The sequence below is a fragment of the Octopus bimaculoides genome, chromosome 15, assembly GCF_001194135.2.
Source record: "Octopus bimaculoides isolate UCB-OBI-ISO-001 chromosome 15, ASM119413v2, whole genome shotgun sequence".
In the NCBI taxonomy this organism is placed as follows: Eukaryota; Metazoa; Mollusca; class Cephalopoda; order Octopoda; family Octopodidae; genus Octopus; species Octopus bimaculoides.
The window spans coordinates 7,865,209-7,877,708 of NC_068995.1; positions in this window are offsets into that span (position 1 = coordinate 7,865,209).

The window sequence follows — 12,500 nt, forward strand, 5'->3', positions numbered from 1 at the left end:
ATATATATATATATATATATATATATATATATAATGCATATATACATATATATACACATTATTATTATTATTAGTAGTAGTAGTAGTAGTATCTATGTAACTATGACTCAACAGTAGTATAAGTAAATATGTTAATGTGTTAGTCCAGAGATTCTCATGGTGTAAGAGACAGGCAAGTTCGGGGCTGACTACTGAGAATTCAATGGACGTAGGGTAGCAGGACCATACTAAAGAAAATTGATATCGGTTTAAACGGCCGACACCATAGAGAAATAAGAATAACAAGGCGTGTCTTTGTGGTAAGAAGCTTACTTCCCTGACAGGAGAGCTAGTTGTCTTTCAGCAGTTGAACGAGGTGAATATGAGTCTTTTGGCTCAGTTCAAGTAAGGATTACAAGGAACATTGAAGAACTCGCCGAGGTAGGTCGGTTTTGTCGCTCAACTGAGCAATAATTTGTATTTTAAAATTCTTTTTCAGCAGGTTGTTGTTCAGCTTGGCGACATTTTCGCTTGCCTTGGCGGGTTTCTTGTGGTTGTTTGATAAGAACAAACTGTGTGTTAGCTGTTTCTAGTGGGCGTATCCACTCCACAGCAGTAAAAATTTATTGCTTCGCCTTTTTTTGGCCGAAAATACTTTGCGTCCGCATTGCGAACGATTTTGTGTGCTTACTGTTTGTGGTAGGCGTATCCGCCCCTCCTCAACAGTAAAAATTATTGTTTGGCATTTTTTGCCGAAGAACTTTGTGCTCACATTTGTGAGCGAATTGTGTGCTTGCTGTCTGCGGTTTCGTTTCACCACAGCAGTGAAGAAATTTTCCGAGGAAGCTTTGGAGTACCTCTGGAAGAACCCGGATTACCTGTGTCCCCGTGTTTGAACTGTCTTTTTTTTCTGTCTTCAATCTACTGATGTTCGTGTGTTTACGTCTGCGTAAAAAATCGGTTCGACAAAAGAGACCGATGGATTACCAAGCTTACAAGGAATAAGTCCTGGGGTCAATTCGTTCGACTAAAACCCTTTAAGGTGGTGCTCCAATACAGCCGCACTCCAATGACTGAAACAATTAAAAGAATATAGGAATAAAAGAATAACAAGGATACAAACACTGCTCTGCCTTGTTTGTATTAAAATCAGGGGTCTAAACCGACGTCAATATATATTTTGCTAGATTCATTTTTACCAGTTTGAAACAACAAAATTATGCGTTAGAAACATTCCTGATGACCCATGCTTCCGTTCTTCAAGATGAATACCTCCCTCTAATTAAGGGGCAATGCTGTATACCACATACAACACTCCGTGGTTTGTAGTGCGAAGTGCATGGTACGATCGCGGGTGTGGGTTTATTTTTTCGTTGCTTACTATATTTATATACGTCTGTAAATTCTGCGGTTTTCACATTAACGATTTAGTCAGCATACTCGATTTGTAACAATGTTATTGCTACTACATCTATTTTTACTGCTCTGTATAAGAAAGTATGAACAGCAAGAAATCGATAGTGGTTCCATGAAAGTATTGCAGTAGATAACTACAATTCTTTCCTAAATCCATTGTTTATATATATATATATATATATAATAATATTAGGGACAAAATCCAAAATTACAGGTAAAAAACTCAATTAAAATCAATTTATAAAAAATTAAAATTAAATTGAGCCTTATAGATGAAGTATATATAAAATATATAGTTTTAGGGAAAATAACCAATTTTCAAGAACTCATCGATGAAAATCCACTATCACATATAGAAAAATTAATAATTAAAAGCACAATAAACGAGTATAATATAAAGTAAAGTAAATATCATAAGATAAATATAATATTATTATTATATTATATTTATCTTATGATATTTACTTTTTAATTTTTCTATATGTGATAGTGGATTTTCATCGATGAGTTCTTGAAAATTGGTTATTTTCCCTAAAACTATATATATATATAATATATATATATATATATATATATAATGTGTGTGTGTGCGTGTGTACAAACATACATACATACGAGGGGCTGCTGAAAACTTCCTGGCTTTGAGTAGTAAATGAAAATACTGGAGCATCAGTTAATTATGATTTTATTCCGCTCTAACTTCCATACACTTATTGCATACGTCCTCCGGTCTTTCTAGGCCCGGTAAAAAGAACTCGGAAGGTGGCAACTCCAGCCACGTCTTTCGTGATACCCCTTCGCATATACATGTGTGTGTATGTATATATATATATGTATATATAAAGTGAACTGTGAGAATCTTTGGGCAAAGTGTCTAGCATTGGTTTGAGGGTTCGATTCTGCCTGAGGTTAGCTCATCAATTTTTTGGTCATTTTGTTTGATGAAGGACAGTACGTTTTGTAAACGACTGGCCTTCTCTTCATATTTTGAACACTAGGGGAGGTTGAAATCTTTATATCCCCACCCTCTTCTTTCATTCTCTAAAAAAGCTCGGAGAGCTTCTCCGTTGGTATTACCACGTTTTCACACGATACACCGGCTACTGCCGCGAACGTTTTTGCTGGCTCAACCAGCAGGTTTGCTTCTTGAATTATTGTCACCGACATACTCGGTCGAAATTAATTCTTACACACTAAAGTTTTCAATTATACTCCCTAAAAACGGAATACATATGTTTTTTTGTTTTTTTTTCCTCTTAAAGAGGATTCCAGTTCAAATCCTACCCCCGCTTGGGTGGAGTGTAGCAGTAAAGTTGTTAACGACATTAATTTTTTTTCCAAAATCGGGAAACCTATAATCTGTCTTTTTTTTTTTCTTCCTCTTAATGAGGACAAATATAAAATCCTACAACGGCTGAAGTTCAATTTTCCTACACACAATAGTTCACCCAGAATGCAAAATAAAAATTTTTTACCCAGAATGCAATTAAAAAAAAATAAAGCCAACAACGACTGGACTTAAATAATTAACAGTTCAGATCCCACCACCGCTAGAAGGCGAGGCGCAACGATAAGCCTACAGCGGTTTTAAAAGATTCATTTTTTAATATATAATGATTGTTAAATGGATTTACACAAACAATTCCTTTCTCCCGTCACCGGGGAAAGCACAAAGAATATCAACAGTTCAACAATTCGAAAATGTTCGACAGGATAACAATGAATCCAATAGTAACAATCCAATTTTCAACAAAACGTTCGACTCGCCAAAAATACATCCGACAACGAGACAGGTAAGCGAGCTATTTCTCACATGGCCACTTCTGTGCCTATTACTATTATTATTATTCAGAAGTTTTATTTTTATAGCGTGCTTTCACTTCACTACCGAGCGCAGCTCTGTGTGCTTTGGGTATGTGCTGTGGTTTAATGTATTGAAAGTGTTTTGCGTAGGATGTGTGCAGTACCCAGTAGTGCAATTTTCTGTAAGTTATATATATTTGTAAGCCCTGGTGTTTTTGTCTGAATATTTTTTTTTATCATACCTTAGGCGCCTCCTATGGTAGGAATTGTTTCTGTTTTTAAATTCCACATTCGAGTTACCTCTATTTCCAGGTCTTTGTATTTTATTATTATTATCATTAGTATTATTATAGTTATACTATGAGTCTTCCACAGTAGCATTCTCTCCGTGACTTACAAAGCCTTTCGCGTTTGTTTGTGTGTGTGTGTGTGTTTACGAGTAAAGGCAAATATCGAGAGAGTTCTTTATTGAATAAACTACGCTGCTCCCACGTTCGTTATTTTGCTTCGTACCGTTCGTCACGTAAGTAAAATCTAATTTGACACGAACTCTGCCATTCTGTTTTCTTTTCTCTTTATTTGGGCCAGGGGACATTGGAATTCCCGAAATGAATGTTATGTCTAATGATGGACCAAGTATTTAACTATTGTACTTAGTCACGCCTTGAAGTGCATTCTAAATAACTTTAGTAATATCAGTCAAATGACGTTCTTCTTCCTTTGTGTACTCCGATCCTCGATGCAGCAAACTTCATGTACGATGTGTTAATACGCAAGATAACAGAAACGTAATTCACATGAATAAGCAAAAACTTGCAGTTTGTCTAACAGTTATTCTACAACGTGGAGGCGCAATGGCCCAGTGGTTAGGGCAGCGGTTTCGATTCCCAGACCGGGCGTTGTGAGTGTTTATTGAGCGAAAACACCTAAAGCGCCACGAGAATCCGGCAGGGGATGGTGGCGAACCCTGCTGTACTCGTTCGCCACAACTTTCTCTCACTCTTACTTCCTGTTTCTGTTGTGCCTGTAATTCAAAGGGTCAGCCTTGTCACACTGTGTCACGCTGAATATCCCCCGAGAACTACGTTAAGGGTGCACGTGTCTGTGGAGTGCTCAGCCACTTGCACGTTAATTTCACGAGCGGGCTGTTCCGTTGATCGGATCAACTAGAACCCTCGACGTCGTAAGCGACGGAGTGCCAACAACAACAATTCTACAACATACGCTTTGTTTCTTGGAAATATATGTAGACATTTGCGCATTTAATGTAGGTATTAATCATGTAATCTAGCTGACCTAACTTTAAAAAAAAAAAAAACAGTAAGATTATAACGAGAATAGATCCAAATTTTCCGATATAATTCTCATCATATAATTGATACAATAACATTCCGAACTGATTAAACGAGCGAATACTGTGAATTTTAAAGGACCTGACATTTAATTAGTTTGTTAGTTCTCCACATTAATCATTACATTGCATCCAAATTGGCCGTATATAGTAGTATAAGGCAGAACACCCCGAGAAGGTGTGCAAAGTCCACTGGAGTGGCTTGGTGAAATCTTGCCACTTTAGTTTCATTTATAAATTACTTGGATGGTCAAGAATAAGAATAGGTACATAATGCTTTAATGGTGCATACGTGTTTACACAAGCATCTGTAGGGTTTAATAAAAATTCTTAAGAATGCCCTTTACCGGTGTAACTGGAACGACGATACTACTACTACTAATAATAATAATAAAATGCCCTGATGCAGTACCAGACAGTGGCTCTCCTGATTTTTTATCTTAAATGATTGGAAGAGTAATCATGTACATTGTGTTCTGATATAAAAGATGGGCTACAACCAATACTCTACTCAATACCACAGATTTGCTTGTCAGTTGTTTGACCTTAATCAGTTAGACATGTCCCTTAGTGGCTGACGATATGTGCCTCTCTGATTATGAGCAGAAGTAGTGGGGAAGCATCATAGCCATGTGTCGAGAGGATTTCTTTGGGGTGTGGATAATTCATCTTTGGAAAAGTGAGTGTTTCGTTCAACATCCTTAAACAAACCTTATTCGGAGACCTTTTGAGTGGGATGGGCTACTCGACCTGGAGAAAATTCTAACTGGGCCCCATCTGCAAGTTCATGCACTGCTTGTCTTGATATGAGATCACCATATCACGCACATATGGTTGTAATGCATGTGCCGGGTTTACCCTTATGAGACGGGTAGTCATGATGGGTATTCTGGGCTTCGTATATTTTACCCCAGTATCAATTTGATGACATGCATTGCTCTCTCACTCAATAATAATAATGAATCATAGACCTTAACTCGGTGTGTTAAGGATTCTGTAATCTTGCTGCCTTAGTAATAATAATGATAATAATAATAACGAGGAGGAAGAGAAGATATTCTGAATAAATATTTCCTAAAATTTTTTTCTGCTCATGAAGTTTAATTTTAAGCAGATATACTTACAAATAGCATACGGACACACACATACATGCACACACACTTTCTGCGCGCACACATACACAGATATAAATACATACATATATAAATATGTATACATCTTTATGAATGTGTAAGCGTGCGTGTATATATATATATATATATGTATATATATATATAGGTGGGTACACGTATAGTCGTGTGTGTCTGAGATATCTGTGTGGTCTGATCTTGTGCGTGTGGATGGTGTGTATATATATATATATATATATATATTTTATTTAAGCTAATCAAGATAACCTGTTCTAGTGAAAATTCGAAAAAAAAATATTTTATGAAATAAGACTGAAGAAAATAAATGTAAAATGACTCGAATGTAGAGGTTCATAGCTTATAGGAATCTCTGCAATATTTCGATTTACTCAAATATCTAAAACATATTCGGAATAAAATAGCAAATCATAAATAGAATAAAATAAAAGAAGGAATTAAGCGAAACTTCAAGAATGGAAGACTTTATGTAAATGTAGTTTGAGGTGGGGGTAGCAGGAAGAAAGAAATATTGAAATATGAATATATAAATAGAATATGAAATAAAAAAAAATAAGTAGAGAATCTTTAAGGCTAAAGAAATTGTATTTGGAATATCAAATCGTTTGTTTTGTTTGTTGTTTAAGATTTAACGATTAGATAATTTGGAAAAAAGAGGGTAATATTTAGTTTTTGGGCCTTTGAAATTATCTATGTTATTGGTGATAAAGATGGTTTTTATTATAGATAATATTAATAAACAACAGAAATTTTTTCTGAGATATAAATAGCAAATCATAGCGTTATCGATACTTGACGGCTACAATGTTTTATCGACCTGTGGAGTTTGAACTCAGAACGTAAATGACGAATTGCCGCTAAGCATTTTGCTCAGTGTGCTAACGATTATGCCACGTATCCACCGTTGTTCCTTTCAAGGAAAATGATACGATCTCAACCACTTTTGCGCCATGTGCCCTAGGGGTAAATAAAAATCAAAAGCAAAGAACGCGCTGGCTTGAATAATACATTACGCTGAATTCTTTCAACGAACCCCTTGGTGATATTTGTTTCACCTTCATCACAAACGTCGCAAGAGCTGTGAACCAGTCACTTACTCTTAGGCAAATTACATCTCATCTCATCAGATTTTAATAGATGAGATGAACAACCGCATTGAAGGTTATTTCAATATGACAACCAGAAAATGGAAGACACCAGATTTTAAAATGTTAAGATACGTTTTGCTGGAGGTTGCAGATATAACATACGTTCAACAAGTGAATGATATATATTTCCTTGTAGTAGTAGTAGTAGTAGCCATCCGTCGGTCAGGACAAGCCATGGATCTGTGCCCGAAGAAATTGTGTCAGCTGCTGATGGTGGCGCAGTGTTATTGCTGTATAGGACCACACGGGTGTGGCAGTCAGACATACAGCGACTGCATTTGAAAGAGCTCTCTGCCAGTGCTACTGATTTTTCCGTTCCGTCGAGTGCGCTTTTCTTTGGTGGCGAGTTCCCTGTTTTTCTTACCCTATCGCAGTATTTGTCTCCAGTGTGATCGATCTTTTGCGACCATCGCATCTCTCACGACGTCCTGATCAAGCAACTTGATGTCCCTCTTACGGACGTTATTGAAAAGAAGAGGTCATCCTCGTGCTCTTGTGCCGGTGGCCTCTATGTGTGTGTATGTTCTTCATTTTTTTTTAAGTCTTTGCTACCGTGGCTACGGCCATGCATACACAGTGCTTTGGGACCTATGTAATGGTTTTTATTTCTGTAAAAACTAAACAACAATGATACGTTATTATAGAAGACTCGTGTTAAACAAGCTAAATAATTGGTTGTGATCGTTCATATCTTCCAATTACTAATGCCTTCAGTCCCTAGACTCGAATGGCAAAAAAGTAAATAAAGCTTTATTTCTTTTTTTTTTCTTTCTTTCTTGACATTTTATCCAACAAGACATCAATTACAGACGACAAAGGAGGCCTGGATAAGAATTAATAAACACATAATATTGCTAAGAATTTAGCAATTTCGAATCCAAAATAAGTTTTCATTGACTTGATAATAGAGACAACAGTTTTAAAAGTTGAAAATTGTAAATAAATAAAATGAATAACAATTTTAAACAAAATATTTAACTGTCAAAATGAAACCACACCAGTACAAATAACAGGAAAAAACAAAAAGACGGCGGCAGGAAACTGGAGATGGAAATCGTGAGAAAAATAAAGTTGGCAAGTCCGTGTTTAAAATTGCAATTCATATATTTATGTAAGTATGTATGTATATATATATATATATATATATATATATATATATATATATACTCACACTCACTCACACAAACATATACACGCATATGTATATACGTATACACACACACACACATATACCTATATATATATATATGCTTGTGTAAACATATATATGCTTATGTAAACATATATATGCATGTATATGAATGTATATATGCCTGTATGTATGTACGTACATATGTATGCATGCATGTATGTATGTATTTATGTATGTATATCTCTGAATCACATCTAATATAAATATATCACGAAAAGTCAAATTTACTGCGCGAGATACTATCTCTTATGGATGTAATATCTCCAGGAGAATAATGCAGTAAATTTGCATTTTTGGATGTGTTATCATTAGGTCTGATATGCAGGTATCTATTTCAATCTAGTGTTGCTTCTATTGTATAATAGATCATTTCTTTGACGCATAAACAAGATAGCAACGCAGTGTAGACAACTGACACGGTGGATACTAATGTCTTTGAGGCCAAGCAGTTATCTTAAATTTGTGGACGCTCCTTGTTGTAATACGCGATTGATTAAGTGTTAGTCTTTGCATCCATATGAGCCCAGTCGGCACCCTTTTAGTTCAGTGGGGAATACATCGTTCTGATCCATCAATTTCTATGTTTTCTCCCCGAGGATAGACGTTAAAGTTTTATACGTGGTAGATAGACATGTTATGGGCCGATAGTTTCGGAAGTAGGTAAGTAATACATCTTGCTAATCGGTCAGGTGTTTTCGTAGGATCTCTCATAATTTCAATGAATAACTGGACTAACTTTTCGTGTGCCCACAGGAGTGAGGCACCCAATAACTACCAGATTTCGACTTATGACTCTTCGTGAGTGTCGTTTTTAGGTCTGCTATTGTGATGTCTTCCCATGTTTGTTCTGGTAAGTTTTGGTAGGATCCTTCAGTGCGTCTAATCCAGTCTGCATATTCATTGTAACTTTGTCTATCGTTCCAGATATTTTTCCAGAAGCGTTCAACTTCTTTCATGGCGGGGTATCTTCAACGCTTATTTTCTCCTTCCCTATTTCTCTGTAGAATGTTTTCCCATTGGATGTGAACAGTTTATTTTGCTTGTAAAATTTGTTTCTTTTCACAAATCTATTGCCACCCATTTTGGCTTTTCAACTTCATCCAGTCACAATTTCTCACGTTCTATGCAGTCTGCTTCATCATTATATTCTTTTTTGTTGCTCCATATCTTCTTCCAAAACTCTTCCATTTCCTCGGTCTTAGGCGGCTCCTTTTCTTCTATTTCATTTTTGCCAATTTCCCTATAAAATTTCTTTGCATCCGTCTTGAATACTTTGTTTTGTCGATAAAAGTTTGTTCTTTTGTCATGCATTTTGAGCCGTTGGGCTCTCTGTTGTATTCGTTGTTTCAATTGTTCCTTGGTTGCAGGGACGTTTATAAAATCATTGATTTTATATATTTGCTTGATGTTTCTAGCTCGTTTCGTCTTAACATTTGCTCCTCAAGCAAGGTCACCGAGAACTGATGCAACCGCCCGCAGAGACTCGATCTCTTTTTGTATTAGTGGTCTATTGATATCGTGCGTTCTTTCCTCTGTCGTCCCGATACCCAGGTGAGCAGTGACAACTTAGCAGTGGAATAGATGAGGTCATTTCCCTTATTATTTAAGATCTGTCTAGGAGCAACATTACATATCATGATTGTTGTATTTTTTGCTCTGGGAACTGTCTTGTTGAGTTCTCCGATATCTTCTTTTGCTTCTCTATTATTCCCCTCAAATTCTATCATACCAAGTCTGGGGTTCTTGAGGTAGGGTTATTTTCTCCTCTTTTCCCGCATATCTGTTCTGCGCTATTCTTTCTTCAGCTTCCTCGGAGGACTGTACAACTCTTACACTGGGCTCCGTGCATCTGTTATCTATTTCATCTGCGTTGTTGCTGTTTTCATTTGGTCTACCATGAGATATTTGTGTCCTAATTAGGTTAATTTTAGCGTCAGTTAATCTTGTATTCTTAATCGTGTCCCTAGGTACATTACTTAGTTTATTTGCGTCTATATATCTGCCTACTTCATTGCCTACTAAGTTTCTCCTTGAAATGTGAGTTTGTAATATTATTATTTACTTGGGCTGTTTAGAAATCTTTCAACACATCTCTAGAATCCTTTTATGCTTTTTGCTCTAGGTGGCGTCACTACATGTCTCGGGTAAGGTTATCCCGGATCAGGTTACCTAGTAGATAGTTTTTAGAAAATGTTCTCCTGCAGGAACCTTTTCGACCTAAGTCTTGTTTCCTACTGAATAACGCGGTCCTTGTTGTCCCGGGTGATGACCGATTCGGTATCTGTTTTGGCCTGTCATTGAGGCATTGACAGTGACAATAGGAGACGGGTCAGTTTGTTCAGAGTTGAATTTTCGATCTGACACCGCTTCCTTGTTCTCCTAATGGATACATTTATCATATCGTTGGCTGATAGATCGAAAATCGCCTCTATTTTTTTTGTAGTTATCTTTCCCTGCATAACTATTTGGTATCTTTTAAAATTAGTGACTTATTTTCTCCTTCCTATATACATTTGTGGGAAGTCGCATTGTTCTTGTTTGGTACAGCGTCGCTCGTGGCACGTGTTTTTTATTTTATTTTCCATGTGTGTACGTGTGTTGTGTAGGCATTATTTATGTTGCTTATAAATATTAACATGTGCGCATGGATAGCTGCATGTACAGGTAATTAGTTAAATTAAGTACTTACTTTGTGAGTGGTGTTTTTCCAGGTTTCCTGGTGCTTGTTTCCACTTCTCGCGTATATTGCATTGAGGCATTGTGCATTTAAAGAAACTACACTTTATACGACAAAAATCTTTCCGCTCTTTAATTATTATTATTTTTTATTATTATTTTGTCTTTGGTCAGCTTCTAATGCTGAAAATGTACTACGGTGTCAGCTATTCACTACCGGTGAACTAAGGTAACGCCTCTTGTACTTCGAGCACTCTCCGGAGTATTCCAGCGGCTCCAAGCAGCGCTGTGTTCTGCAAGTGCTCCACCCTAACGGCAGCTCCATTTGTTCCATATACATCTCAAAATCTTTACTCACAGTACCCAGGGCTCCGATAGTTATTGCTGCTATTTCCACCTTTTTCAGCGGATACAACCGCTTAACCTCCCAAGCGAACCTGTTATATCTATCGACTTTTCTTTATTCCTTATTGCATGCCTTCTTGTCAGTTGGGCATGCTATATGTATGATTCAGCATTGTTTGCTTTCTTTCTCAATTAACACTATGTCTGGTTTCCTATTCTCTATCTCATAGTCGCACTGAATCATAAAATCTCGTAGGATCTTTGCATTATCATTTTCGATGATGCCTTCGGGTTTATATTCGTACCACGTTTTTGCTCTGTTAAGTCTATAATTGTTGCAAAGTGTCCAACAGATAATCCTTGCCATATTATCTTGAGATTTCTTATATTGTTTCTGGGCTAATGGTGTACATTGACTGGTGATATTCCATACGATTTCACCATTTTGTCCACCAAATCTGCACTTATCACTTTCTGGTGCGATGTGTGATGTCTATTCTCAGTTTGATGTAATTGGTTCTTAATGCTAGTTCTTGGGCATCACAAATTATAGCCTCCGTTTCCGGTTTTAAATCACCTTTAGTCATCTATAGTTATTTTTTTCTCTGTCTGTCATATCTTCAACATCCCTATGAAATTGTCTATGCATTCTTTTCTTTACCCACTTATTTTCAGTTTCATTCCTTTTCAATTTCTTGTATAGGGCTTTATCTTTGTAATCTTTCATCCTACACAAGCCTGACGTTCTTCCGATAATAGCGGTTCTGTGGAATTTGTTTTTACATACCTATAGTAGAAAACACTTCTCCAAGGTTCCATGCAGTGAGACTGTGAATTTTCGCACCATGCTCGAGGATTACTGGCTTGAAAAGTAAAACCAAATGTCCTTCCCAAGTCATACAGACACATAATGCTCGGTTCCCCGGTAACCATAGCGTATCAATTCAGATGACCGAAATCTTAAGTTTCTCATGATTTAAGGACGACAGCTTAAACATATATTTAACGATTGGGTTGGAATCAGGAAACAAAACAACTGAAGAAATCACACATGCTCACGCTCTCTCTCTCTCCCAGACACGCACACACACGCACACACACACACGCACACACACGCACACACACGCACACACACACACACACACACACACACACATACATACATACATACATACATACATACATACATACATACATACATACATACATACATACATACATACATACATACATACATACATACATACATACATACATACATACATACATACATACATCAAATATTTAAGTGTAAACGAAATGCATATAAGAACATATGTTACTATATTAACATTGAATCCTGTTTTGTTACTTTCTGTATGTATTGATTGGAAGCTAGGAATTTAGCCCCATGGACAATTACTCCCCCTCCCAAGGACAGTTACATCTGAGGACAACAGATG